Source organism: Myotis daubentonii, chromosome X, assembly GCF_963259705.1.
Source record: "Myotis daubentonii chromosome X, mMyoDau2.1, whole genome shotgun sequence".
In the NCBI taxonomy this organism is placed as follows: Eukaryota; Metazoa; Chordata; class Mammalia; order Chiroptera; family Vespertilionidae; genus Myotis; species Myotis daubentonii.
Window position 1 is genome coordinate 126,339,168 of NC_081861.1, and position 27,899 is coordinate 126,367,066.

At 42.2% G+C, this 27,899-nt stretch overlaps 1 pseudogene; it reads right to left on the reverse strand.

Annotated features, from left to right (window-relative positions):
* Positions 1 to 774: 774 nt before the first annotated feature.
* On the reverse strand, positions 775 to 27,755 carry LOC132224670 (inactive peptidyl-prolyl cis-trans isomerase FKBP6-like; annotated as a pseudogene).
* Between the last annotated feature and the right edge of the window lie 144 nt (positions 27,756 to 27,899).

Below are 27,899 nucleotides of genomic sequence, written 5' to 3' on the forward strand. Positions count from 1 at the left end.
AGAGGGAAGGCAGGGGAGGGTGGGGGGAAGAGGGAGAGATCAACCAAAGGGCTTGTATACATGCATATAAGCATAACCAATGGACACAGATACCGGAGGGGGGGGTGAAGGCAAGGACATGAGTGAGGGAGAATGGGGGATAAGGACACATATGTAATACCTTAATCAATAAAGAAAGAAAAAAATGAGAAGTCCATATATAGTGTCAGTTTCAGGCATAATTTGATCATTCCTCTGACTCCATATCTCTCCTAAATTCTAAGCAATTCTTTTAGCTTTGCCTACCCTCTTTTTTTTTTTTTTTTTTGCAAGGACAAGGAAGTGTTTTATTTATTTACAACAAAAGTATTTGTAGCATAATTACCATAACCCTCTTCAAAACAGAGAATCTTATAAAATGCACACAGCAACCTCTATTGTATATAGCCAGCTGGAAGGGGGGTTAGGACTGGAAGAAAAGCCAAGGACTAAGTCCATTAAAAAACACACACACAAGAAATTGCCTTAAAAATAGCATTTTTCTACTTTTCAGTAGTGACACGTTCCCCTACTATGTGTATGAAAATGTGAAGCAGAAAACAGTACCTGGGAAAGCATGACTCAGCAGCATCAGAGATGAGGCAATACCTTGGGCTGGGGAATTTCAGCCCCTCCTCCAAGCAGGCCACTGCAACACAGTGTGCCCCGGGGGGCTCTTTCTTTCTAAAAAGACACCCCCCACTCCCCACCCATCCTGATGGACAACTCCAGCAGCCTCACCTCTCTTGCTTGTAGTTAGTTGAAGAATCTTTCATTTTCTCTTACTGTGGAGTCATTATCACAACGAGCAAACATTCAATGGCACGTTTCTTTCTCTTTATCTGTGAAGTCCCTGTAACAGCTGGCCAGTTTCTTCAGCTCATTATTGACGTCATGTTTGAAGGGCTGTTCCTACTCGGCTCCAACTAGAAAAGCCAGGGCCTTCTGGTGGTCATGAGGAGACAGGCCTGTCCGAACTGGAAGAGGGCTTTGGCATTTTTTGGGTCAATGATCAGAGCCTGAACTCCACAGTGAAGGGCACGGGTGGGTCCAGCCACAGGTAGTTAAAGGAGAGGTTACAGAGCACGAGAAGCTTGGCAGCTTCTTCAGCGGGTGCTGCTTGCCAGTGGAGAAACAATAAGGCCCATTTATCTCTCACTTTGGCATCATAGAAATGATTTTGGCAGAAAAACTACTTGCCAAACTCCGTTCAGTAGCTGCCACTTTTAGGACCTTCAGAAGTAAAAATTGATCTTATTCCTCAGCTGACAGGGCACAAAACTTGTCTGATTCAATACAATCCAGGAAGTCAAGTAGCTCAGTCTGGAATCGGATGGTGGAGTTTTGGGGATCAAGGGTAGGTTGCCCAGTGTTTCATAAGCATAGGTTGGTTTGAACAGAAACCTGGCCAGCCCTCCCCTTCGCATGCTCAGAAGGCTCAGCTCCATACCCCAAAGTGGAATATCCTCTCCAAGCTTCATGAGCCCAGGAGTTTCCCTAAAACAATTAGAATCAAAAGGCTTGTCTATGCCCTAGCTCAGTGGTTCTCAACCTTGGCTGCACATTACAATCCCCTGGGAAATCTTTTTAAAATCCTGATCTGGATTTTAAAAAGATTTCCCAGGGGATTCTAATGTGCAGCCAAGGTTGAGAACCACTGCCCTAGCTGGTTTGGCTCAGTGGATAGAGTGTTGGCCCATGGACTGAAGGATCCCAGATTCGATTCCGGTCTAGGGCATGTACCTTGGTTGCAGGCTCAATCCCCGGTCCTGGTCTGGGCATGTGCGGGAGGCAACCTAGCGATGTTTCTCTCTCACATCAATGCTTCTTTCTCTGTCTCTCCGCCTCCCTTCCTCTCTCTCTAAAAATCAATGGGAAAAATATCCTCGGGTGAGGATTAACAACAGCAACAAAAAAGGCTTGTCCATGTGCTCAAGGTACCCAGAATATTTCACTGGCACCGAAGCATCCAGTGGTACCAGCTCACCAGCACCCTCTCAGATGATGTCGTTCAGCATGCCCTGGTCCCTGGAAATGCCCAGCATCCACTGATGTAACCTCTGACACAGGGAGCAGCTGTCTGCTCTGGACCCCGCACTTGGTTCAGGTGCCCTGAGGGAGATTGCCTACCCTCTTTTAAAGGCTGATTTCAGACAGTGGTTTCACGTGGCAATTTACATCCAACCATTCAACAAAAACCCCAATCTTTGAGCTAAAAAAGCTACATGCAAACCAATCCCTATATCCAGAGGATTATCATTTACTAATTGATTTATGTAGTTACATGATTTTTCAAAGTGATGTGGTTGTGTACACCCAACTCTGTGATGCTCCTGTGAGAATCCAAGTCCCTTAGCTAGTGTATGGGTTTGTTGTTGTTGTTGTTGGTGGTGGTGGTGGTGGTGTGTGTGTGTGTTTACAAGAGAACATTTATTTGGTAGATCACAGAGGTAGAAGTAATTCCTAGAAGAAATGGGCTTAGGAAACAAGTTATAAAGGTTAAGGAAGGGCCCTAAGAGTTTGGGAGTGAGGAAGCTAGTGGTAAAGTTTGGGGCGGGGGGGAAGAGGAGGGGCAGGAGATGGGATGCATGGGCTTGCTCCCAGAAGGGAGAGCACAGTTGGGTTCTCCTCCCTAAGGGTTTTAAGGGCAGAGATTTTAGGGCAGGTCTCTGGGGAAGATCTTAATAGCATATGCAACAGCTTTCCAGGTGTGTCCTTTCAGGGTTGTGGTCTCTGCTGATTGATTGGCGGGCACCAGGGCAGGGAGTCATTATTCAATGCAGGTGGTCCTGAGGCCAGCCCTGGCTGGTTTTTCGCTAGTGTATGTTTTTATACACTATCCAGCATCTGCACCTCAACATAGCTGTCTTTTCTCTATTCTACATTAAGCTCATATTATAGATGGATTCATGAGTAAAGGGATGCCTGAGGCATATAGGGTATATTAAGGGCCAACTCTTTGTAGTTTGATAATGTATTACAATGGAACACATCAGAGCTATTCCCAAGTAGATCTAGCTCCCAAATTTCCCTGAAAACCAACCTCTTAAAGTAATTCCAGGATAGGGGAAATGACACCACCTGAACGAGCAGCCTATGCCTGCCCAGCTTATAGAATAACATGGAATTCTATTTAATCATGGCACTTCAAGATCCCATTTCAAAATCGTCTTTTTGCTCCTCAAATTTTCCAGGCCTGCACATCTCTCAAGATATCAAATATGATAGTTTTAGGAGCCAACCAAGTTATACATAATGCAATTTTATGTTCCTAAATTAACAAAGTGACTTTAGATCTGTGAAGGGTGTTAAAATTATATAAGCCATGTAAGTATTTTTATTTGTTCAAACATTTCCAGTTTCCTTCAAGGCTTAAAAGTTTCTGAGAACTTTATAGTTCCAAATAGGCCCAGCTTGTTATGTGTGTGGGGGTGGGGGAGGGAAAGGTACTCTAAAAACATCTCTATTTTTTTATGATGGGCCTCACAGCCAGCATTTTTTTTTTTGCATCTTCTAGAATACCAAAAAATACTTTGGATATATTTCTTCCCAAGCCATAGAGTACTTAGACCTCTTGCTTATTTCTAGTCATTATTCAATGGGATCAAACAGAACATGAGACAAGGATTTGAATGCAAGTACTTTATTGTGAGGTGATCCCAGAAAACACCAATAGAGAAGAAGGGAAGTGAGATGGGAGAAGAAAGCAGCCACTTCAGGATGTATTGCCTGTGAGCGGGTGTCTTGTGAGCTCTTTTTAAAATTGTTATTGATCAAGGTATTATAAATGTGTCTTTATCCCCCCATTGTCCCCTCATCCCCCCAGTCTTGCCCTCACCCTCAGCCCCTGTTGTCTGTGTCCATCACTTAAGCTTATATGCATGCATACAAGTCCTTTGATTGATCTTTCCCCCTTTCCCCAACCCTCCCCTACTTTCCCTCTGAGGTTTGAGCATCTGATCAATGCTTCTCTGTCTCTAGATCTGTTTTTGTTCATTGGTTTATGTTGTTCATTATAATCCACAAATGAGTGAGATCATGTGATATTTATCTTTCTCTGACTGACTTATTTCACTTAGCAAATGCTCTCCAGTTCCATCCATGCTGTTGCAAATGGTAAGAGTTCCTTCTTTTTTACCACAGCGTAGTATTCCATTGTGTAGATGTGCCACAGTTTTTTAATCCACTCATCTGCTGATGGGCACTTAGGATGATTCCAAATCTTGGCTATAGAAGAAATATTAGAGGAATCTTGTGAGCTCTTGAGGCTCAATCCTGCTGGAGAATTCTAACAGAGAGACCGGAGAGAGTAAGTTCCAGTGTGTGTGTGTGTGTGTGTGTGTGTGTGTGTGTGTGTGTGTGTGCATTATCTCACCTGAGGCAAAAGCAGCTGGAGCATTTATTCTTTACACCCTTTCCATCACTGGTGGGGGGACTGTCCCCAAGGGGGAATTAACTCCTGGAGATTTTTATCCTTCACATGCAAAGATCAGGAGAAAGCCCATAAGCAAAATGTCACAGATGCCTATTAGAAGGATGTTAATAGCATGTACTGGTCCAGTGAGTGGAGGATAGATGGGTGGGACACCAACATATTTGTAACGATGCTTAAGGCCAAAGGATTAATTTGTACTTCTTGGAACTAGTCATAAGCAATGCTGGCTATTTTTGGCTATAACCTTAAAAAATATTGCATTAAATGAAATTCCAATTTCTCAGGGCTTATTTAAATCATTGCATTTGCAAGGGTTCATGGCAGAGTAAAAAACAAACAAAAAAAGCCCTGAATTCAGAATGAGCAAAGCTAGGTTCTAGCCAAGACTCTGTGGCCTTACATACAACGATTCATGACTCTGGATCTCAGTTTCTTAAACATAGAGGTGTAAAGCTAATGATAATAGAAAACATATATATGGCCTTATTACATGCCAGGTAACAGGCCATTCTGAGTGCTTTACAGATACTAACTCACAAAACCCTCATGACACTCAATGAGATGAGGACTAATATTATGATCTCCACTAGAGGCCTGGTGCACAAAAATCTGTGCACTGGGGGGGGGTGTCCTTCAGCCTGGCCTGTGCCCTCTCGCAGTCTGGGACCCCTCGGGGGATGACCACCTGCTGGCTTAGGCCCGCTCCCCGGGGAATTGGGCCTAAGCTGGCAATCAGACATCCCTCTGGCAGCCCGGGAGCCCTCAGGGGATTCCACTTGCCAGCGGGGAGCAGACCTAAGCTGCAGTTGGACATCCTTAGCACTGCTGAGGAGGCGGGAGAGGCTCCTACCACCACCGTTGTACTGGCAGCCATCAGCCTGCCTTGTGGCTGAGCAGAGCTCCCCCTGTGGGAGCTCACTGACCACCAAGGGGCAGCTCCTGAATTGAGCGTCTGCCCCCTGGTGGTCAGTGTGTCATAGTGACCAGTCATTCCCAGTCGTTCTGCTGTTAGGGTCAGTTTGCATATTACCCTTTTATTATATAGGATAGAAGCCTGGTGCACGGGTGGGGGCCGGCTGGTTTGCCCTGAAGGGTGTCCCGGATCAGGGTGGGGGCCCCGCTGAGGTGCCTGGCCAGCCTGGGTGAGGGGCTGATGGCTGTTTGCAGGGTTAAGCCCCCGCAGTGGGGACCCTCACCCCATGGAGGTTTGGCCAGACTGGGTGAGGGGCTGATGGCTGTTTCCAGGCTGGCCACACCCCCTTTAAGGTGGGGTGTCCCCACTGGGGTGCCTGGCCAGTCTGGGTGAGGGGCTGAGGGCCATTTTTCAGGCTGGCCAAGCCCCCTCCTCCCGCCCCGGTGACGGAATCTCCCAGCCTCTCCTTTTTTCCTTTTTTTTTTTTTTATTCTGGGATTTATTTACCTTCTATGATCAAAACTTTGTTGCCTGAGTGGAGCTCAGAGCCAGCCAGGGCAGTTGGGAGGGAAAGCCTCCTGCTCGCTCCAGCTCCGTGGCCACGGCTGGCTGAAAGCAGGTATCTGGTGTTTATTTACCTTCTATAATTGAAACTTCCTTGCTTTGAGTGGAGCTCAGAGCAGGCCACCACAGGCGGGAAGTTGGCTTCCTCCATCATTGGGGCAACCAAGCCTCCTGCTCACTCCATCTCCATGGCTGCCGGCCGCCATCTTGGTTGGGTTAATTTGCATATAGTCACTCTGATTGGCTGGTGGGCATGGCTTAAGGCATAGCGAAGGTATGGTCAATTTGCATGTTTGTCTTTTATTAGTGTAGATTTTACAGAGAAGAAAACTGAAGTACAGGTGGTTAAGTAACTTGAATGAGGTCATATGGGCAGTAAGTGGTAGATCCAGGACTGGAACCCAAGTTATCTGACTTCAAAATCAGGGCCCTTGCCCCAGCTGGTTTGCTTAGTGGATAGATTATCAGCCTGTGGACTGAAGGGTCCTGGGTTCAATTCCAGTCAAGGGCACATGCCTGGGTTATGGGCTCGATCCCCAGTAGGGGTCGTGCAGGAGGCAGCCAATCAATGATTCTCTCTCATCAGTGATGTTTCTCTCCCTCTCTCTCTCTCTCCCCCCTTCTCTGAAATCAATAAAAATATATTTTAAAAAAATCAGGACCCTTCACTCTGATGAGGCTTTTTCTTAATGCAATAATCTCTAGGCCCCCTTCATTATTAGTAATCTGTAATTCTTGACCTCTGATAAAATCAGGCAGGAGAATGGTATATACATCTGCCCTATGTTTTGACTTCTATTATTTGACACAAGCCCAACTTGTGTCATTCCTCTTGTGCAATAATTTACAAGATATATTTATAGAAGCCATCAATAAGCAGAAAACATCATGTACCCAGTAGGTCCTAATATACCCCCTCTGGAAATGGCCATCCATGTCTGCACCAGGGAGAGATGTGATTTAAATTCCTTCCTTAAAAAGAAAAAGAATCATCCTATCTCTCCAATATGCTTGCAAATAATTCACCAACTGTGGAAGCTTTAGACCATCAAAAACTGATCTGCCGGTTTTATTACCATAGTACATCCTTTCAAAATTTAACCTACATTTGTTCAAGTAAGACGCCAATAAACCAGTCATCATCACTATCAGGCTAGAATTTTTAGTTTGCACTGGAGAGTTGTAATAAATATCAGCTCAAGGTAATCATTAGAGGCCAATTTCTTAAAGTCTGATCCAAAAATCTCAGAATATCACTTTGAAATGTTGGAAAGTTTCCCTTTGAAGTGGTATTATTATGATAAAAGTAATATAATTCATTTATAAAACGTGTTAATGTCCTATTACCTACAGCCTACTATGCTAGGAATTGAGACTTGAGGCTGATGGTATCTATTTAATATCCCTCCCTTCAAAAGCTTAAAATATAGCAGGTGAGAGTGATACATGACAATAATACAAGAAAGTGCATGACATATACAGAGCTAGACTCTAATGTAAGGTGAATATAGAATTGGCCATCCTCAATGGTCTAAAACCATGGTTGGCAAACCATGGCTCGTGAGCCACATGTGGCTCTTTGGTCCCTTGTGTGTGGCTCTTCCACAAAATACCACGTGCAGGTGCGCACGGACAGTGTGATTGAAACTTCGTGGCCCATGCGCAGAAGTCGGTGTTTTGTGGAAGAGCTGGTATTTTGTGGAAGAGCCACATTCAAGGGGCCAAAGAGCCACATGTGGCTCATGAGCCGTGGTCTGCCGAGTCGCAGTTTGCCGGCTACTGGTCTAAAATGTTGTAATTGTGTCTAGTGGTGATGACTGAAAATCTTTATTCATTCACTAAATAACTATTGAGCACCTATTAAGTGCAGGAATTTTGCTGTAAGATAGGTAATTTTTGCAAAAGAGAAGATGGATATGAGTCCTGCCTTTATGGAGTTTACAGTTTAATTCGATGATTGACAGATCAATTAACAATAGATCTACCTTTAGCATGTCTCTCAAGACTCTTACCATACTATAATAACCTTCAAGGAGCCAATTCTAACTCCTCAAACATCCACCCCTAATTGATTTTCTCCACGTCATGCCATTACTGATTCTCCCTATCAGGTTAAGAAGGATCAGAAAGATGTGTTTTTAAAAGAAAGAGAAAAGGTCATCCTTTCTAACTATAAATCTTCCAACTAGAGTCAAAGGCAACCAGGTGACAAAAAAGGAGGCACATGGAGAGGGGACACTGCCATTCAAAGAGTGAAATAAATATGGAATTTTCTACATATTGGAGGGGCAGGGTTAAGGAGAGAGGTTGGATGAGCAATCATGCCAACAAACATCAGAGGAACCTACCTTCCCCTTCCCCGGGGTCACCTTCAGATCACATCCTCTTTTGAGCCTTTGGAGGCAAATTTGCCATTAGACATGTTTTGTTCTTTTGTTACATAAGAGAAAAAGAAAAAAAAAATCTGAGGCAGGAAGGAGGTAAGAGGAAAGAATGAACCAATGGTGCTATGAAATGCAAGTGCTAGCCATTATAAATAGCAATGGTAATGAAATGCATTATGCCTTTGACATTCTTTAAAGTTTCTGGACATTCTGCCCACCCTTATGAGCAAGAATTCATTTGGTTCTTTGCTAACTTTATGCTTAGATTTATCACTATGAACAGCAACTAAGAATGTGAGTCTGGCTATGATAACACGACTTAAGCACACCTCTTGGCACATACTTTGGTCTCTTATCAGATGACCTGCCTGACCTTGACAGCCTTTTCTGCTTCAGCACAATATGCAGGATGGAGTTTAAGTGTAACCAGTTTTAATTCCTTTTATCCCCAAAGGCTCCGAAACCAGCAATCTTGGAATGATCCATGTCTTGCAATTCTCACATTTATTTTATCTCTAAGACCACTTCTCATGTTCCCTTTGATGGTACTGGAAAATAATCTCACCTTGACCTCCAAAAAGAACTAAAATCACTATATATATCTTGACCTCTTCTTGTGTCAACTCTTGCAATGCTACCTCCTAATACCTTTCTAAATCCCTTTTGAACAGTGTAATTCTATTTATTGTAGCCATCCCAAACTCTCACTCATCTAAACTATAGTTATTTTAATTATTGTTTTTAAACTCCAAGGTTTGGAAATTCAGCATGTATCACTTCTTACAGCTTAGTTTATAGCCAAGGGTTTTTATACCACTTATGTCAGTTTTCCACTGTAAAATTGGAAAATTAATTGGAGAATTAAGGCAAAGATATGGCTAATCCAGGGAAGAGCTTAAAGATAAAAATAAGAACTTGGAATGGTTCTATCACCAATATTGGCAATTCTCCCACTGTTTTACTACTTCTTGCTTTGAGTTAGAAGAGAAAATGAATTAAGACAAAGAAAAAAATCAGAATAAGAGAACTGGTAAGAAGGACCCTCAGAATCTGGCTAATAAAGAACTAAACTTTGCCTCCCATATTTCCCAGTCTTTTATAAGGCACTGTTTTGCACTGGACTTTTGCCTGGAAGGTGCCTTTGTGAGAAAGAGTCTTTGTATCTTGAAAAGAACAAGAACATTGAGAATGAATGAACTTGGACTCCAATCCAAGCTCTGTCACTTACTTGCTATAAGACTTTGGATAAGTTACTTATCCTTCTCTGAAATTGTTGCCTTATCTTTAGAATGGGTATAATGCATGCTTCCCCATAGGATTGTTGTGAGAATTAAATGAGCTAACCTATAGAAAGAATCTGTCAATGGAATACACTTAAGATATGGTCCATCTCTTTCATTACCCTGGACTGAAAGGTTTTTATCAACACACCCAGTGCCTGCTTCAGACCACACCAGAGCACCACCCAATTAGCTCCACAAATTACACAACAAAAGGGTGGAATTGTCAGGTACCAGAGTCTTGCTAAAGTGAATTCCACTCCATGGGGTCAGCCCGGGTACAATAGTTCATCCACTGTAGTCATGGCCAGTCCTCACAGCAGTCAATCTGCGGGTCAATTGCACCAACAGAAATCAAGATTCAACTACAACAGGAGGACACACACAACGCACACAAGAAACACCCCTAGAGCACCCAGCTCATCTGCCACTGAGACTCATTGGATACCCACTACATAAAGCCACTATGACAAGATTGCGAGACAAAGCAGATCTACCTAATATATAGGAGCAAACACAGGGAGGCAGACAAAATTAGGAGCCAAAGAGACATGTCCCAAATGAGAGAAAAGGACAAAACTCCAGAACAAAGAACTAAATGAAATGGAGGCAAGCAATCTACAAGGCACAGAGTTCAAAACACTGGTTATGCCCAACCAGCATGGCTCAGTGATTGAGCGTTGGTGGAGCTATGAACCAGGAGGTCATGGTTTGATTCCCAGTCATTGTATATGCTCAGGTTGTGGGCTCAATCCCCAGTGTGGGCTTGCAGGAGGCAACCAATCAATGATTCTCATCATTAATGTTTCTATCTCCCTCTCCCTCTCCCTTCCTCTCTAAAATCAATAAAAATATATTTTAATAAAACAACACTGGTTATAAGGAAGATCAATGATTCTAGGGGAAGAATAGATGAACTCAGTGAGAATTCACGCAAAGAAATAGAAACCATTAAAAAAGAACGAGTCAGAAATGAAGAAGACAATAACTGAAATGAAGAATACATTGGATGCAATCAGCAGCAAATCAGATGAAGCATAGAATCAAATCACCACTTTGGAAGGCAAGGTAAAGGAAAACATCTCATTGGAATAAAATAAAGAAAAAACTCAAAAATTGAGGATAGTTTAAGGGACCTCTGTGACAACACCAAGCTTAACACTATTCACAACATAGGGGTACCAGAAAGAGAATTGAGAGATCCAGGAATTGAAAAACAATTTGAAGAAATAATGACTGAAAACGTCCCTAACCTGGTGAAGGAAATCAATATGCAAAACAAGATGAACCAAAAGAGATCCACACCAAGATACAGAGATCCTTGAGTCCTAGTACAGCTGTCCAAGACAAGGTGCCAGACACATGGGTTCATTCATCTTAGATATAACAGCCCCAGTTGCTATCTGACTTGAGAGACCCCAAGAGAACACAGCAGAACCACACAAACCACAGAATTGTGAGAAATAATAAAAAGGTTGTTTTAAGCGACTAAGTTTTCAACAATAGAAAACAAAAACAGACGCCAAGATTTGAAGGGTCTTGAAAGCCATAACGAGAGATCTGCACTAAAAGAAATTAACAGAGCAACAGTCTTGATTGGAGTTCAATGAAACAATTTTGGAGACAGGGGATAAGGGTATAAGAGGGTACTTTGCAACTATTATCACATTTAGTTATCACAAAACACTATGAGGTAGACACTATTATCCCCATTTTATAGATATAAAATTGAGATCAGAGAGCTTGACAAACTCACCCCAGGTCACAGTGTTAGAGCTGAGACTAAGCTCAGGACTCTGGTTCCAAACCTTTGTTCTTTTCATTACTACACCATGATGCCAAGAGAGGGGGGGAAAGAGAGAGAGAAAGGAAATGTTGTATTTGAGAGATATTTAGGAGGAAGACTTTATAAATATGGTGAATGACTGGGATATGTCTGGGTCATGCATGGAGAACATTCAGCAGTAGTATCGGCTTCTACCTCTGGGTATTATTATAAACGGTGGATTGGTTGCATATCACAGAATCAAAAGTAAAGAATCAGGTAAAAAGCAACTAATTCTACATATAAAGGAATAAGTTGAATATGGGGACATTTGGGGGTTTTGCTTTTGGATAGTGTTTTGTAGAACTGATAATATGTATAAAGAGGATCTAGGAAAATAAGAAGTTATTTACATTAAAAACCATTGACAGAAAATATTTTTTCTTTCACTATCCAAAGTATAGGGTGTTTTTTTAATTCATCAGAATTAGAAGGGGGAAAGTTCAACAAAGTATTTTTAAGAAATACAGCAATGCCACAAAAATAGTATATTAGCACCATTTTTCAAGAACTGAAAAATGAAAAAGATATAAAAGTAAAAACTGTATTCACCAGAAAAACACTATCCACACATTCATCCATTCTGAAGCAACAGAGGTAAGATAGGGAATATTCCTGTGAGGGCCATGGGCACTCAGAAAGGAACAAAAATCAATCAAGGATCCCATAGGAATCTGCCTTTATTTTTTATTATATTTTTAAAATGAGAAATAAATTAAATGTCCTCTGCTTTAAAAATTAACAAAAGGGAAGACAAATTACTATCCGACGTAAAACTTTTATATTTATTATAAAATTATATGTCTCTTGAATCTGTGCAATGAATATAAAAAATAAAGAAACTAAGTGAACCCAGGCCTTACTGATTCCATAGCCCACGGACTCGCCACTACACCAAGCTGCCTATTACAGAATCAAAAGAATTGTTTCCCTAGAATGTAGCTCCTGGAAAGGGAGAAGCAAGATGAAGCTTTCCAGAGGAACATTATGCTTCAGTCAGAGTGAACCTTCTGTTCCTGAAACACACCACACTCCGTTAATGTGGGGTGATGCAGCAGTTCTCAACCTGTGGGTCGCGACCCCTTTGGCGGTCGAACGACCCTTTCACAGGTGTCACCTAAGACCATCCTGCATATCAGATATTTACATTATGATTCATAACAGTAGCAACATTACAGTTACGAAGTAGCAACAAAAATAATTTTATGGTTGGGTCACAACATGAGGAACTGTATTTAAAGGGCCAGAACGTTGAGAACCACTGGTGATGGATTGAATTTTCTAAACCTAGCCACAATATCGGTGTGACTTCTCAGGAGCAGTCAGAAGTAGCCTGGAATTTCCTTCCTTGGGCTTTCAGACTGCTCACTCTCTGGAAGATCCCTTTTTGTATTCTCTCTTAGGAACCCAGTCACCATTCTGTGAGGAGCCCAAGCCACATGGAGAAGCCATGTGTAGGTCCACTGGTCAGTAGTCCTGCTGAGGCCAACCACTGATTCATCCCAGACTTGTGAGGGAATAAGCCTCCATAGGATTGAAGCCACCAGCTCTGAAACCACTCCAGCCAATTGAGCCTTTCCAGATGAGGACCCAGACACTATAGAACAAAAGTAATTCCTCCCCACCATGCCCAGTCCCAACGCCTGACCCAAATAATCTGTGACCATAAAAAAAGACTGTTGTTTTACACCAAAAAGTGTTGGGATGGTTTATTACATGGCAACAGACAACCAAAATATATGTACTTGGCAAACACTGTTCCCTCTTCCCTGCCCAGCAGCCTCCACCATATATTTTCATGTCTGATTTTACCCCCAATTTTCTCCAGGAAGCGTCTATCATCCACGCTCCAGCTACCAACACAAGTAAAACAAATGTGCTTGCAATGATAAAACAAGTTAAAATAAGTCTCTACCCTGTCCCTTTCTAATCAGGTTGCCCCTCTATATAGAAATTCTGGAGCCACCACCTACCCATACAGAAGACATATCACACCATGTCTTAGTGTCTGTTGGCCTCTCCCATTATAATTCTGTTCCCTGAGATTGAATGGTGTCTTGGTTTCTATTGTCTTCACATAGTTTAATATAGTGAATGATACACAATAGCTACTCATGTATATTTACTGAATGAGTGAGTAAAGAAATGAAGATATCTGCACAAGGCACCAACCCTACAAGCAGTGCTCTAAGATGGGCCACATAATATTGGCACAACTGAGCTAAGGGAGCTTGCAAAGACTGAAATGTCAAGGAGGACTTATGTAATACTTTCAACAATAAAGATTTTTTTTTAAGACTGAAATGTCCAAGAGCCTGATCCATCCCTCCACACCTAGGAGCACAGTTAGGAATATACTTTTCCAAAACTCAAAAAGGATAAAAATAATAGCTCACATATAGCACTCACTGTCTGCTGAGCATTGTTCTAAGAGCTGTACACAAATGTATCCATTTAATAATCCTATCTAATAAAAGAGAAACATGGTAATTGGCGTACGACCGCTACCCTTCCCATTGGCTAATCAGGGCAATATGCAAATTAACTGCCAGCCAAGATGGCGACCGGCAGCCAGGCAGCTTGGAACTAACATGAGGCTTGCTTGCTTCAGTGATGGAGGACTCCAACGTTCCCCCGCCTGCCGCTGCCGGCCTCTGAGCTGCAACTCTAAGCAACTATGTAAAAAATATAGAAGCTAAACAAAACCCCAGAAACCTGCTTTAGTCCGCCGGGCTTCAGCCAGCAGGATCACAAAATTGTAAGCAAAGGCCAGAAACCTACTTTCAGCAGTGGAGGCCTAAGAGCTGGAGCCAAGCCTCAAAGCTAAAGCTGGCCCAGAATAAAAAAAAAAAGAAAAGAAAAAAAGGAGCGGTTGGCAGCTTCAGTCACCCCCAGCCTGAAAACAGCCCTCAGCCCCTCACCCAGACTGGCCAGGCACCCCAGTGGGGACCCCCACCCTGATCCAGGACACCCTTCAGGGCAAACCAGCTGGCACCCACCTGTGCACCAGGCCTCTACCCTATATAGTAAAAGGGTAATATGCCTCCCAGCACCAGGATCAGTGGAGCCACGAGGCCTCCCAGCACCGGGATCGGCATGACAGGGGGCAGCGCCCAAACCCCCTGATCGCCCTGCGGCTCTGTGTGTGACAGGGGGCGGGGCCACAACCTCCCTATCCACCCTACTCTGTTCATGACAGGGGAATGCACCCCAGCCCCCTGATCAGCCCTGCTCTGTGCCTGATAGGGGGGAGCTCCCCAACCCCCTGATCGCCCTGCAGCTCTGTGTGTGACAGGGTGCGGTGCCCCAACCCCACCCCCCACGGGCCCTGCTCTGTGTGTGATGGGGTAGAGCCATAACTTCCCCATCGGCCCTGCCCTGAGTGTGAGAGTGGCAGTGCCCCAACCCCCTGATGGGCCCTGCTCTGTGAGTGACACGGTACAGAGCCCCAACCCCCCTGATGGGCCCTGCTCTGTGTGTGACAGGGGGTGGCGCCACAACCTCCCCATCGACCCTGCCTTGAGTGTAACAGGGGGCAGTGCCCCAACCCCCCAATCGGCCCTACCCTGAGCGTGACTGAGGTTGGCATTGCAACCTCCCAATCCGCCCTGCTCTGTGCATGACAGGGGGCGGTGCCCCAACTCCCCAATCGGCCCTGCTCTGAGCCCAACCAGGGGCTGCACCTAGGGATTGGGCCTGCCCTCTGCCACCCAGGAGCAGGCCTAAGCCAGCAGGTCGTTATCTCCCGAGGGGTCCCAGACTGCGAGAGGGCACAGGCCGGGCTGAGGGACCCCCCTCCCCCCCGAGTGCACAAATTTTTGTGCACCGGGCCTCTAGTCCTATATAATAAAAGGCTAATATGCAAATTGATTGAACAGCGGAACAACCAGTCGCCATGATGCACACTGATCACCAGGGGGCAGACGTTCAATGCAAGAGCTGCCCCCTGCTGGTGAGTGCACTCCCACAGGGGGAGCAGTGCTCAGCCAGAAGCCAGGCAGTGGCGGGAGCCTCTCCCACCTCCGTGGCAGTGCTAAGGATCCCTCGGGGGATGTCCGACTGCCAGATTAGGCCTGCTCCCCGCTAAGCTGGAAGGTGGACATCCCCCAAGGGGTCCTGGACTGCAAGAGGGCGCAGGCCAGGCTGAGGGACACCACCCTCTCTGTCTGCCAGTGCACGAATGTCATGCACCGGGTCTCTAGTGCTCTATAATAAGGCAGGTAGTTATTAAGTACATTTTACAAATGAAAAACAAACTGATACATTCAGAGACTGAATGACTTGCCCAACATCATATCACAAGATTTACTCCCAAGATCAGAAAATCAGCTCAGCTGCCAGCAATAGCAGCAACCAAAATTCTAGAGGTATGGCAACCTGAGAAGAAACTATATCCCATGGCTATCCACTACTCCCTTCCATCTTCTCCCCCTTCAACACAATACACACAGAAGATTGTGAAGCCTTAAAAAAATTCAAAATATGTTACAATACCACATTCAATCCTACCACTTATAGTGAATACAAGATCCTCATAAAAAGAAGGTTTTAAAGAAAAAAAATGAAACCCAAAATCAAGAATCATACTAATAAAAACACTGGTTATTCATAGTCCTAACATGGATTTTAACTGTAAATGATATCATGAAAATGACATGTGCCCATCAGTTTTAAGAATAGACTAACAAATTAAAAACTCACCTCATGAAATCAGAATTGTTAATCTCACATTAATCTTCTTACCCTGTCCAACATTTCAGCTGCAAATTTTAGCTGGTTCCTTCCTAGCTATACATTACACTTTGAAAACTTCTGTTTTCCAGTTCAGCATGTAATGCATTTGGAAGTCATCATTTCTATCCACACAACAAGGGGAAAAAACCAGCTAAATAAACTGAATGCAGTCAGAGTGCAAACTGTTGCCATCCAAAATTGGAGAGGCAGACAGGTGAGTATAGAAAATTACAAATCACGAGAGCAGAAAACCATGAGCAGAAACTTCTGAGGGAACTAGTCTGCTGTAGGAAAGCATAAACTGTAAATGATGAATTGCTGGAGATTCACTATGGACACATTTGAGAGTTACAAACTCCAAGGGGCCCAGTCTTATGGGGGCTCCCACTTTTGTCAGTTTTATCTCTGGAAGCCCTACCAGATTCGCCTGGTGAAGACTTGATAAAAATCTCCTGGAGCTTCCAGCAAGGGGAGGTGGGAAGTAGCCATTTTGAAATACACTCAATAACTGCTGTTAAGGACTGGCCTCAAAGTAAATTATTTCATGCCAGATACTTTCACTTATATGTGGCATCTAAAGTACAAAATGCTATAAACAAATAAACAGAATGGAAACAGGCTTACAGACAGGGAATATTTTGACGGTGAAAATGGTGAAGGGCTTGAAAAGACAGATTGGTGGTTACAAAATAGTCATGGGAATGTAAAGTACCGCATAGGGAATACAGTTACTAATATTGTAATAACTATGTATGGTATCAGATGGGTACTAGATTTATTGGGGTGATCATTTCATAAGATATACAAATGTCTAATCATGGGGTTGTACACCTGAAACTCATAATATTGTATGTTAACTGCAACTTAAAAGTAAAAAGTTAAAAATATTTTTAAAAAAGAAATGATTTCACCAGAACCTAACTGACCTGGTGAAACCAACTCCAGCCCTCTCTAGCCTTCTTTTCTCACCTAAGGAGGTAGAGAGTGGGTAACTGAGAAGGAATAGTGAAGTCCACAGTCAGGGGGACAGGCTTACTAAGAGACTTAGCCCTAATCATGCTTTCCCTACCCTCTACCTTCCCACTGTATCACTAAAGTTCTATCTACCTCAATTCCTTATATCCAGTGTATCATATCCAGCTTTCCTTTTTTAAAATCTTAATTGATTTTTAGAGAAGAAGGGAGAGGGAGAGATAAGAGAAACATTTGATTCCCGCACACACCCAGACCAGGGATCAAACCGGCAACCTGGGTATGTGCCCTGATGGGAAATCGAATTGGTGACCTATGGTTGCATGGGATGATGCTCAACCAACTGAGCAACACAACCAGGGCCATATCCAGCTTTCAAGAAAATTATAAGATTTAGTAAAAGGCAGGGTCAGATATGGGAAGGAAGGTATGGAGTTTAAAATAATTATGATTAACATGCTAAGGACTCCAATGGAAAAGGCAAACAATATGTAAGAGTATATAGGTAACATAAGTAGAGAGATGAAAACTCTTAAGAAAGGATTTTAAAATGCTATAAACCAAAAGTTCTGTAAGATAAATGAAAATGCCTTTCTTTAATGCGTTCATTAGGAGAGTGGACATAGCCAAGGAAAGAATCAGTGGGCTTGAAGATATGTCAATAGAAACTTCCAAAATTGAAATGCAGAGAGAAAATAAAGAAACTAGAAAAATGGAGAATATCTAAGAACTGCAAATTGCATTACACTTTGGATATAAAAACAGCATTCTCATCTGTTATCCATATTTCTCAAGAAGTTAATCACAGATGATTAATCCAATACTTATATGCATATTCATCCATGTAGAAGGGGGCCTGGATCATGAATTATAAGTATACACAGACACCTGAAATGTTGGACAAATTCTCAATATTTTGAGTAATGAAATAGCATTTATAGAGTATTTACTTCCATGAGGAAAAACATCTTTCTAAGAATGGTTGTGTAATTTATGATTAAAAATTTTCTTTTGGCCGGAGGTGGATTCTCAATGGATAATGGAAACTAGGGTAGACCTCTAGGACAGCATTGTCCAATATAAATATAACATGAGCCATATATGTACTTTTAAAATGTCTAGTAGATTCATTAAAATGTAAAAATAAACAGATAAATTGAATGTGGTACTACATTTTACTTAGCTCAATCCATCCAAAATATTATCCTTGGAGCATATAACAAATATTTCAAAATTATTGAGATAGTATACCTTCTTTCTTGCACACTAAACTTCAAAACCCCACATATCAAGTGCTCAATCACTATAGTATTGGATAGCATAGCTCTAGAGCAGTGATGGCAAACCTATGACACGCGTGTCAGAGGTGACACGTGAACTCATTTTTTTGGTAGATTTTTCTGTGTTAAATGGCATTTAAATATATAAAATAAATATCAAAAATATAAGTCTTTGTTTTACTATGGTTGCAAATATCAAAAAATTTCTATATGTGACACGGCACCAGAGTTAAGTTAGGATGTTTCAAAATGCTGACACGCTGAGCTCAAAAGGTTCGCCATCACTGCTCTAGAGCAAACATGTCAAACTCGCGGCCCATGACATGCTTGCTCTAGAGCAGTGGTTCTCAACCTTCCTAATGCCATGACCCTTTAATACAGTTCCTCATGTGGTGGTGACGCCCAACCATAAAATTATTTTCATTGCTACTTCATAACTGTAATTTTGCTACTGTTATGAATTGTAATGTAAATATCTGATATGCAGAATGTATTTAGGCGACCCCTGTGAAAGGGTTGTTCGACCCCCAGGTTGAGAACTGCTGCTCTAGAGCCTTATATCTCAACTAGAGGCCCAGTGCATGAAATTAGTGCATGGGTAGAGTCCCTAGGCCTGGCTGGCAATCAGGGCTGATCAGGTTCCCCGCCTCTCCACCTCCCCTCCTCCTCCTCCCCTCGCTCCCTCAGTGCCCCATCACCACTGCTGCTGGTCATCTGCCATGTTCCCCGCCACCCCAATGGTCAGTGCACATCATAGTGAGCGATCGAACTCCCGTTCTCCCGGTCAAACTCCCAAGGGGACACTTTGCATATTAGCCTTTTATATATAGATAGATATATAGATGTGTAGTTTCCAAGCTAGAAGCATCAAAATAACCTGTGAATGTTTTTAAAATTCAGAATCTTCAGTCTCACCCAGATCTGAGTCAGAATCTACATTTTAACAAGAACCCCCCCCCCCCAGGTGATTCATGCACATTAAATTTTTAGAATCACTAGTACAGTATGATGGGCCTTCCAGAAAAATGAGCAAAGTATGGAAAAGCAATAGGACAGTATAAATTTTTTAAAATATGTTTTTGTTGATTTCAGAGAGAGTGGAAGGAAGAGGGAGAGAGAGAAACATCAAAGAGAGAGAACATCCATGGATTGCCTCCTGCATGCCCCCTACTGGGGATGGGGCCTGCAACCAGGGCATGTACCCTGACCAGGAATGGAACAAGGGACCTCTGGAAATTGAACCGTGACCTTCCGGTTCATAGGTCGATGATCAACCACTGAACCACACCAGCTAGGTAGACAGTGTAAATTTTGATGTGCTCTAACATACTCCCAGGTGGTACTGATGCTAATGGTCCTTTGGCTACAATTTATATGGCAAAATCTTAGAGGGTTTAGTCCAGAAGTATCCATTTAGTATCTTCTCTTTTCCTGCCACTAGGTCAGATAAAAATGTGCTAGATTTAATCTAGCCCCAGAACAGCCTATGTCTGCTTGGAGAGACAAGGCCATTGCCAATGAAAACACCAGAAAGCAATATAGGGCAGCATTACTAAAACAGCAAAATATTGAGGCAGAAAGAGAATGCTATGAGCTATCAGGGCTATGAACAATCTGAATATGGGTCAAAGTTATCAGAGAATGAAGTTTCCCTGATTACTGGAGAGCAGTCTAAACTGGGCTATGAAAGGGAATTGCTGCCTTTAATGAAGAGGTGACAACATGGATGGACCCTGAGAACATTGAACATCATGCTAAGCAAAATAAGCCATTCAGAAAAAGCTAAGAACCATGTGATTTCACCCGTATGTGGGATATAAAACAAACTCAGAGACAGCGACAACAGTTTTGTGGTTATCAGAGGGAAGGGGTGAGGGAGTGATAGAGGGTAAATGGGTGACAAAATATATGGTGACAAAAGATGATTTGGCTTTGGGTGGTGGGCACACAATGTAATATACAGATCATTATCATAGAAATATACACTTGAAACCTATATACCCCTATTAACGAATGTCACCCTCAAAAATTTAATTTTTGAAAAATGGTGAAAGGGTGGATTGGAGAGTCCGGGCTCTGGTTACGCTGTGCAATGATTCCTGTATTCACTGCTTTCTTTAAATGATCATTAAACATTTTGATTTTGCACATACATCAGTAAAAATATTAACTCATTCTCAGATTATATTTAACACATCCTCAGATGATATATATTTATTTATAAGCTGTATACACACACCATACTGATCCATAAATTAAGCATTAATAAATATTTATTTCTTGGAATAAAAATAAGTATACATAAATATTCCAATATCATCTCCCTGCTTTCTAATAGGTTTGGAAAAGTCAGAATTTTCATTTTCAGGAAAACATCTTAGCACCCAGTACAGTGTGATTCAATAAACAGAGGTACCAACTAGTGGAAAAAAGAAAGGCCAGGAGACTGGGAAGTTGTCACAACTTAACACGGTAGCAGTAGATTGCACCAATGGAGAGAGTGGCCCGTCTCTAAAGGGTTATCTGTGATAGAGCTGGGCAAGCCTCAGTAGAATTTTGATAAATGTTCTTCCCCTGGCAGATTCTTTATCCTTCAGGTTTCAGTTTAAATGTTCCTCAAAGATTCCTTCCCAGACCTCACAATCAAACTTACAACCTTCTTGAGCTCACTCATCTCATCATTTTCTTTTCCTAGATAATATTCATTACAGCTTGTAACTCTTAGTTGGTTTGGGGACTCATGCCTCTCACAGCTTTCTTCCTTGCTGTACTGTAAGCTCCTGGAGAGTAGGGATTTGGTCACCACTGTGTATCCAGCAATCAGCCCCAGCTCTGACACATAGGAGGTGCTCGATACATTTGTGTAGAAGGAATGACAAAGGAAATAAAATACGGACATTATAGTTCTTTTAGTTCATATATGTGCTAAAATGTTCCACTATGTGGTGATACACTGTCTGGACTAACTTTTCTTTCTCAAAGGGAAAGAGTCAGAGAGAAGTAACCAGGCCTGATCCACTGGAGCTCAATGGTGACTAATTTACCACACTGCTGTATAGACTGGAGGGGTAATAGGATATACAATATGCAAGTTCAAATTTTTATCCCCATTTTAGTCCATTCTTAATTGCGACTCTTTTCATAAATGCTTTTCTGATATGCCATAACAATCTATATTGTTTGGGCCTGTGATCCATATTGGGCTTAGTGAGGAAATGTTAGGTACTGTGAAAATCACAACTCGGCACTGAGGTTGAAGGAATCCAATCAAGCAACACACAGTCAATGGCAGAGGATTTGTTCTGTACTTTCTCTGGGTTCTTATTTTGTTACTTATAAAGTTCGTGCAGTTGGTCATAGGTTGTTTGGCTCAGTTAATGCAGCCCATATAAGCTGAGATCCCTGTTTCATTCACTGTGTCTGTACAACAAAGCATGTCCCGACTCTAAATACTGATTATGTCTGACGTGCCAAAGATGCCAAAGACTAAGATCCCCAGTTACCATTAGACTTAATATTATCTCCTTTTCTGTCCACATCTTTCAACATTGTACAGACTTCCCTTTGATGTCATAATCAAATCACTTTGATACAATATCAGTCAGGTTGGTGTGTTTGGCTGACTGTAGGAAGCATTATCTAATTTTAGCTAACTGAGCACAATTTTCCATCTTGCTGTTGCATGAGTGTGTTTTAATAAATGCACTTAGGATAGCCTTATATTGATGTATGTTACATAAATATGCTCTTATTGATCCTTGTACAGCTGCCTTTAATCAATTTTAGCATTTTCTTCAATAGATTCTATGCATGTATCATTTTGTCATTTCTCAATTGAGGGAGTGCTCAGAAGTTGCCAGAAGCAGCAAAAATTCACATTTATAGAATATCTTTTCACTGTATTGAGATTTTTCATCTTTCATAACCTTCCTGGAAGACATTTCTGAGGGATTTCTCAGAAGACAGATGCATCGGCTTCTGTGACTGATGACCGTCTGACTTCACAAGTGGCCTTTTTGAGAGGTTACCAAGACTTGACATGTTAACATCCCATAAATCTCCTGAGTTCTAATTCTAAAGCATACATTTGCTCGCCACCAGCCAGAGCACAGAGGAATGCTGTGTTCCTTCGCAGCTCTGCCTAAAAAAGGAAAAGGGGAGCCACTTTTGCATAGACATAAACCTGTGAGATGTCTTTGATATTTTATATGCATACCCTATTTCTCTCACGCAGTCTCTAAGAAAACATGTGTGACCTTTGATAGTTCAGAAAAATCTTGTAAACCTATCTCTGATGTTTAATAATTTCATTATTCTTCCTGGAATGATGTACCAGCCGGTACAGACAGCTTGTTGAACTCAGCTCATGGGTAAATGTTCAGTCTCATGCTGTTTTAACAATATTGGCTCCATCATCAGTGCAAATAGAAACAGTGGAGAGAATCTGAGGAGTGAGATATTTATTTGGAATTGAGGCTGTGATTATGTTGCGCCAGGCACTGCAGTGAAGGTGCACTTTTTGGGAGATGAGGCACCAGCACAGTGTCACCAAGTCTCCTATCAGGGCTTGCTCAATATTTTCTGGTGATGATTATGATGTAAATCCATGAGGCAGCCGTCAGTTAATGAACCCCATGTGTCTAAATCAGCTCTGATTTAATTTGCCCTTCAGTAAAGATTAAAATATGAAGAAACTCAAAATAAACATTTTTAGAAGAAATATACTGCAGCTTTTGAATGAATGCGCAAGCCATATATACCCTTTTAAAGGAAGATGTTGAATTTTTCCATTATTCCTCTCCAACTATGAGTGTCTCCTCTCACCCTGGGCAAATTACATATATGTGCAATTTACATATAATTTATATAAGTATGATTATATACAAATAACATTAATTCTAGAACATAATGCAACTGTCTTTATTATCATAAAATAGATGGTGTACAGAATATTTCTTGCAGTTGGGTTCACGTACTTGCAACATTTTCAGAATGGGCTTGTGCTTCTAATATGAATTATTTGTCCTTCTTTTCTTCCTTCCTATTGTATTGTTGGTTTACTCAGTATATTAGACTTCACATTATGACCAACATCTTTCAGGGCCAGACTTACAAATATCTACACTAGTGGTTCTCAACCCTGGTTGCACATTATAATCACCTGGGGAGCTTTTAAAAGTCACCGTGCCAAGCTGCATTCTACACCAGTAAATCAGAACTTGAGAGCCATGGAACCTGGTGTTAGTACTTTTAGAGCTCCTGAACTTACTTCAATGTGTAGCCATGAGTGAGAAGCAATGATCCCCACCAAGGGTGGGGGACATCTGGCCTGTGGGCCATATAAGGCCCATGAAATCATTTGGTCTGGCCCTGACAAGGCATTAGGGGTGAGTTAATTAAATGCTTGACCAATTATAGCAGGCTAGTTTTTAAGTTGATAATTTTGTATGGCCCTTGAATGATGTTATAAATATCCAGATGGCCCTTAGAAGAAAAAAGTTTCCCCACACCTGATCTAACCCCAACAAATGGTTTGATTAGTTAATAGGTAGTTTTGAGTTAAAAATCTTAAGTTCCATAAATCCATTAGACAATAGACAATGACATGATCTAGAAAGATTTTACAAAGCAATACCTTGTAAGGATGGAAAGAAACAAGACATGCTAATGTGACAGGCTTAGCAATCACTGTATTCTCTGAGTAACTTTCCAAAACAGTATGTGATAGACTCCCTGAGTTCTAATTCTGTGTCTCTATCTCTCTTTGTTGTTGTTAATCCTCACCCACAGATATTTTTCCCATTGATTTTTAGAGAGAGTGGAAGGGAGGGAGGAAAACAGGGAGAGAGAAACATCGATGTGAGAGACACACATTGATCAGGTGCCGCCTGCAGGTGCCCCAACCAGGGCCAGGGATCAAACCTGCAATCCAGGTGCGTGCCCTTGACTAGGAATCAAACCCACGCCCCTTTGGTGGATGAGCTAATGCTATAACCACTGAGACCACCGGCCAGGGCTGTCTCTCCACCTCTTAATAGCTGTAAGACCTTAAGCACGTTACAAATCTCGAAGTCTCAGGTTCCTCTTCTGTGAAATGGAGTTATTACCAAAATCTACTTCACATCATGAAGATTAAGTGGACTAAGAGGATTGGCAAACAACTTCTGAAAAAGGCCTATCCTTTCAGTTTTATAGGTCTTATAGTCTCTGTATAACTACTCAAATCTGCCATTGTAGCATAAAAAGTAGCCATAAACATTAGGTAAATTAATGAGCATGCCATTGTTTCAATAATACTTTATTTACAAAAACAGGTAGGGCCAAAACTGAGCACACGGGCTGTTTTTTGCCAATGTCTGGACTAATACATGCCACATGGTTGGTACAGTAGGTTGCCATTTTTGTTGTTGTTATGAAGAATGGGAAGTAAGCCATCTCCTTGAAATTTACCTATTTACCCTTCTCTCTCAGTTCCCCCTAAACCTCCTTTCAAGCCAACCTGACTCCTGCTTGTAGAACAGAGCTATAATGGTTATAGTTCCTAGGAAAGCAGAAGGCAGCATGTCACCTCTGTTTATGAGTCTTTTCTCCCCTTACTGTCACGACGGTCACAGAGCTGGGGGAAAACAAAACTAAGGCCAGAGCACAGGACCAGAGTTCACTGCTCTCAGTGGTGCATCACTTTACAGAAGCTCTCAGAGCAAACACCGCCAACACAAAAGCCATTAGGAAAACTGTGAATCAAACCATGAGTCGTATGGAGCTGCAGAAATCCCAGAGATGCAATAAATCATTACTGTCAACTGCTCAGCATGGGTAATAAAAAAAAAATCAATCCACTTAGCTAGAAATGAATTTGAAAATTGTGCTTTAAACAATAGTAATGTGTGAGCAAAATAAACAGAGAAGCAGTTCTGCTATTTCATCTTTCAAGGAAAGAGGAGAGTGATACCAAGGCTTAGTTTCTGGTTTCTTTTGCATCAAGACAGCAAGAATCAATGACAAACAGCTGTGTGAGTCAGCAGTTAGAAATAAAACTGAAGGTGATGGTTCACTCCTTCCTGGCATATTAAACCCATCATTTTTTTACAGGTTGTATTTCAAAGGCCAGATCCTTTCCAAGGCCCAAACTGTTCCTTGAATGCTTTCAACAAGTCATGTATTCACTAACTAGAGGCCTGGTGCACAAAATCCGTGCACTGGTGGGGGTGGTCCCTCAGCCTGGCCTGTGCCCTCTTGCAGTGCGGGACCCCTCAGGGGATGTCCACCTGCCGTATGGGGCCTAAACCAGCAGTCGGGGATACCTCTCATAGTCTGGGACCCCTCACTCATTACTACCCGCCAGCTCACTGCTCCTTACTGCTCAGTTCGCTGTTCCTTAGAGCTGCTGCACAGGCAGGAGAGGCTCCCGCCACTGCCACTGGGCTCGCCAGCCATGAGCCTGACTTCTGGCTGAGCGGCGCTCCCCCTGTGGGAGCACACTGACCACCAGGGGGCACCTCCTGCACTGAGCGTCTGCCCCCTAGTTGTCAGTACGCATCATAGTGACCGGTCATTCTGCCGGTCAGTCAATTTGCATATTAGGGTTTTATTATATAGGATCATTTAACAATCACCTCAGTGTGCCCAGAGCTGGAAATGCAGAGCCCAGGAAACCTCTTTCCTTGCCCTTACGATCTCTATGACCACTCTTTGAATTTGCTAATTCAGACACCCACATTCCTAATTTTCTCCCAGGAAAACTGATAAGGACCAAATCATATCTATTTTCTCAAATGGCTTCAAAGACCCATGTCATCATTTGGTGTCATGTAATTCTTTGCTGCTGTACTTTCATCTTCAAAGTTTGCTTCCTTCCTGGAGCTGTCAAATAGTGTGGGGGTGTCTTTCTCATTAAATCCTTTCCCACAAAACTCTAGCGTGTTTTCCTCATTTAAGAAAAAACTAAAAGCTATCTGACTTGTTTAAATGTGTGGAAAGATTTATGAGGAAAGGGAGAAAAAAAAATGACGAGAACCACTGATAGGAATTCGTCACAGTTACTATCTGCAAACTCATATAAAAATAAGGACAGGAGCTGAAGAGTCAAATGCCTGATGGCACTGAGTGCATCTGTGGTCGATACAAGGTACAGTAATGACCCCCAAAGATGTCCATGACCTAATCCTCAGGACCTGTGAAGATGCCACTTTACCATGTAATAAGGACATAGCAAAAAGGACTTTGCAGATCTGATTAAGTTAAGGATCTTGAGATTGATAGATTATCTGGATGGGCCAATGTAATTACAGGGAAGCAGGAAAGTCAGAGTCAGAAAGGAACTTGAAGATGCTATGCTGTTGACTTTAAAACATGGAGGAAAGAGCCATGAAGCAAGCAGCACAGACAGCCTTACAGTGGTTCCCGGGGGGGGGGGGAATTTAATTTTTAAGGGGGGAAATTCAAGAATGAATTCTTAACAGTGAATTCTCTGCATTTCTTATGGTTCTAGGGGCCTCATAGCTATAATAATAAAAATGTAATATGTTAATTAGACCTGAGACCTTCTGGACTAAGCCGGAGCTGCAAGGGAAACCCGGGTCCTGGGTGCCTGCGGGTGGCGGAGGAAAGCCCAGGTCCCAGATGCCAGAGGGAAGCTGGTCCCGGCACTGGGGGAAGGAAGGCCTACTCTTGCATGAATTTCATGCATTGGGCCTCTAGTACAGTATATAAATATATATTGTGACATATTTATTCATTTCAGTTCTCTATTATTTTTTAAAACTTTATTTGCTATTTTTTCATATCACTTCATATTATTATTTTTTAACTATTTCTCAGTGATTTCTTCCTCAGTACTTCAACTGTCATTTTGTCCTTTTCTTTTTCTCTTTCATGGATGCCATGTTCTTTGAAAGCTTGTTTAGACCAAGTTAACGGCCTTTTAGGCTTCCTCCATGTGAATAGGAGTTCAGTTTTTGAATAATAAGAATTATATGTCATGGAGGGAGGGGTTTCAGGATTTTAGAGATGCTTAGGTGGGGCGTGGCCAAAATAAGGTTGGGAACCACTGCAAACTGGAAAGGGCAACAAACACATTCTCCTCAAGAGCCCCCAGAAAGGAACGCAGCCCTTGGATCCATTTTATATTCTGACCTCCAGAACTTAATAAATTCGTGCTGTTTTAAGACATTAAGATTGTGGTAATTTGTTTTTTGTTTGTTTGTTTGTTTGTTTTAATTTTGTTTTATTGCTTAAAGTATTACAAAGAGTATTACATATGTCTCCTTTCCCCGCCTCCCCCACTTGACCTTCCCCCGGCCTTGATACAGCAATTACAGGACACTAAGGCAACATACCTGTACAGGCATATCGCTAACAGATGCAGAAAGGGAGGGTACCCTTTAATCAAGTGTGTTCACTTGCCACGCCAGTTGATTTGTTTATAGTCATGATATAAGCAAAGCAGTTTATTTTTTCACACTGCTTCTCTGTTCTAAATACAATAAGACCTT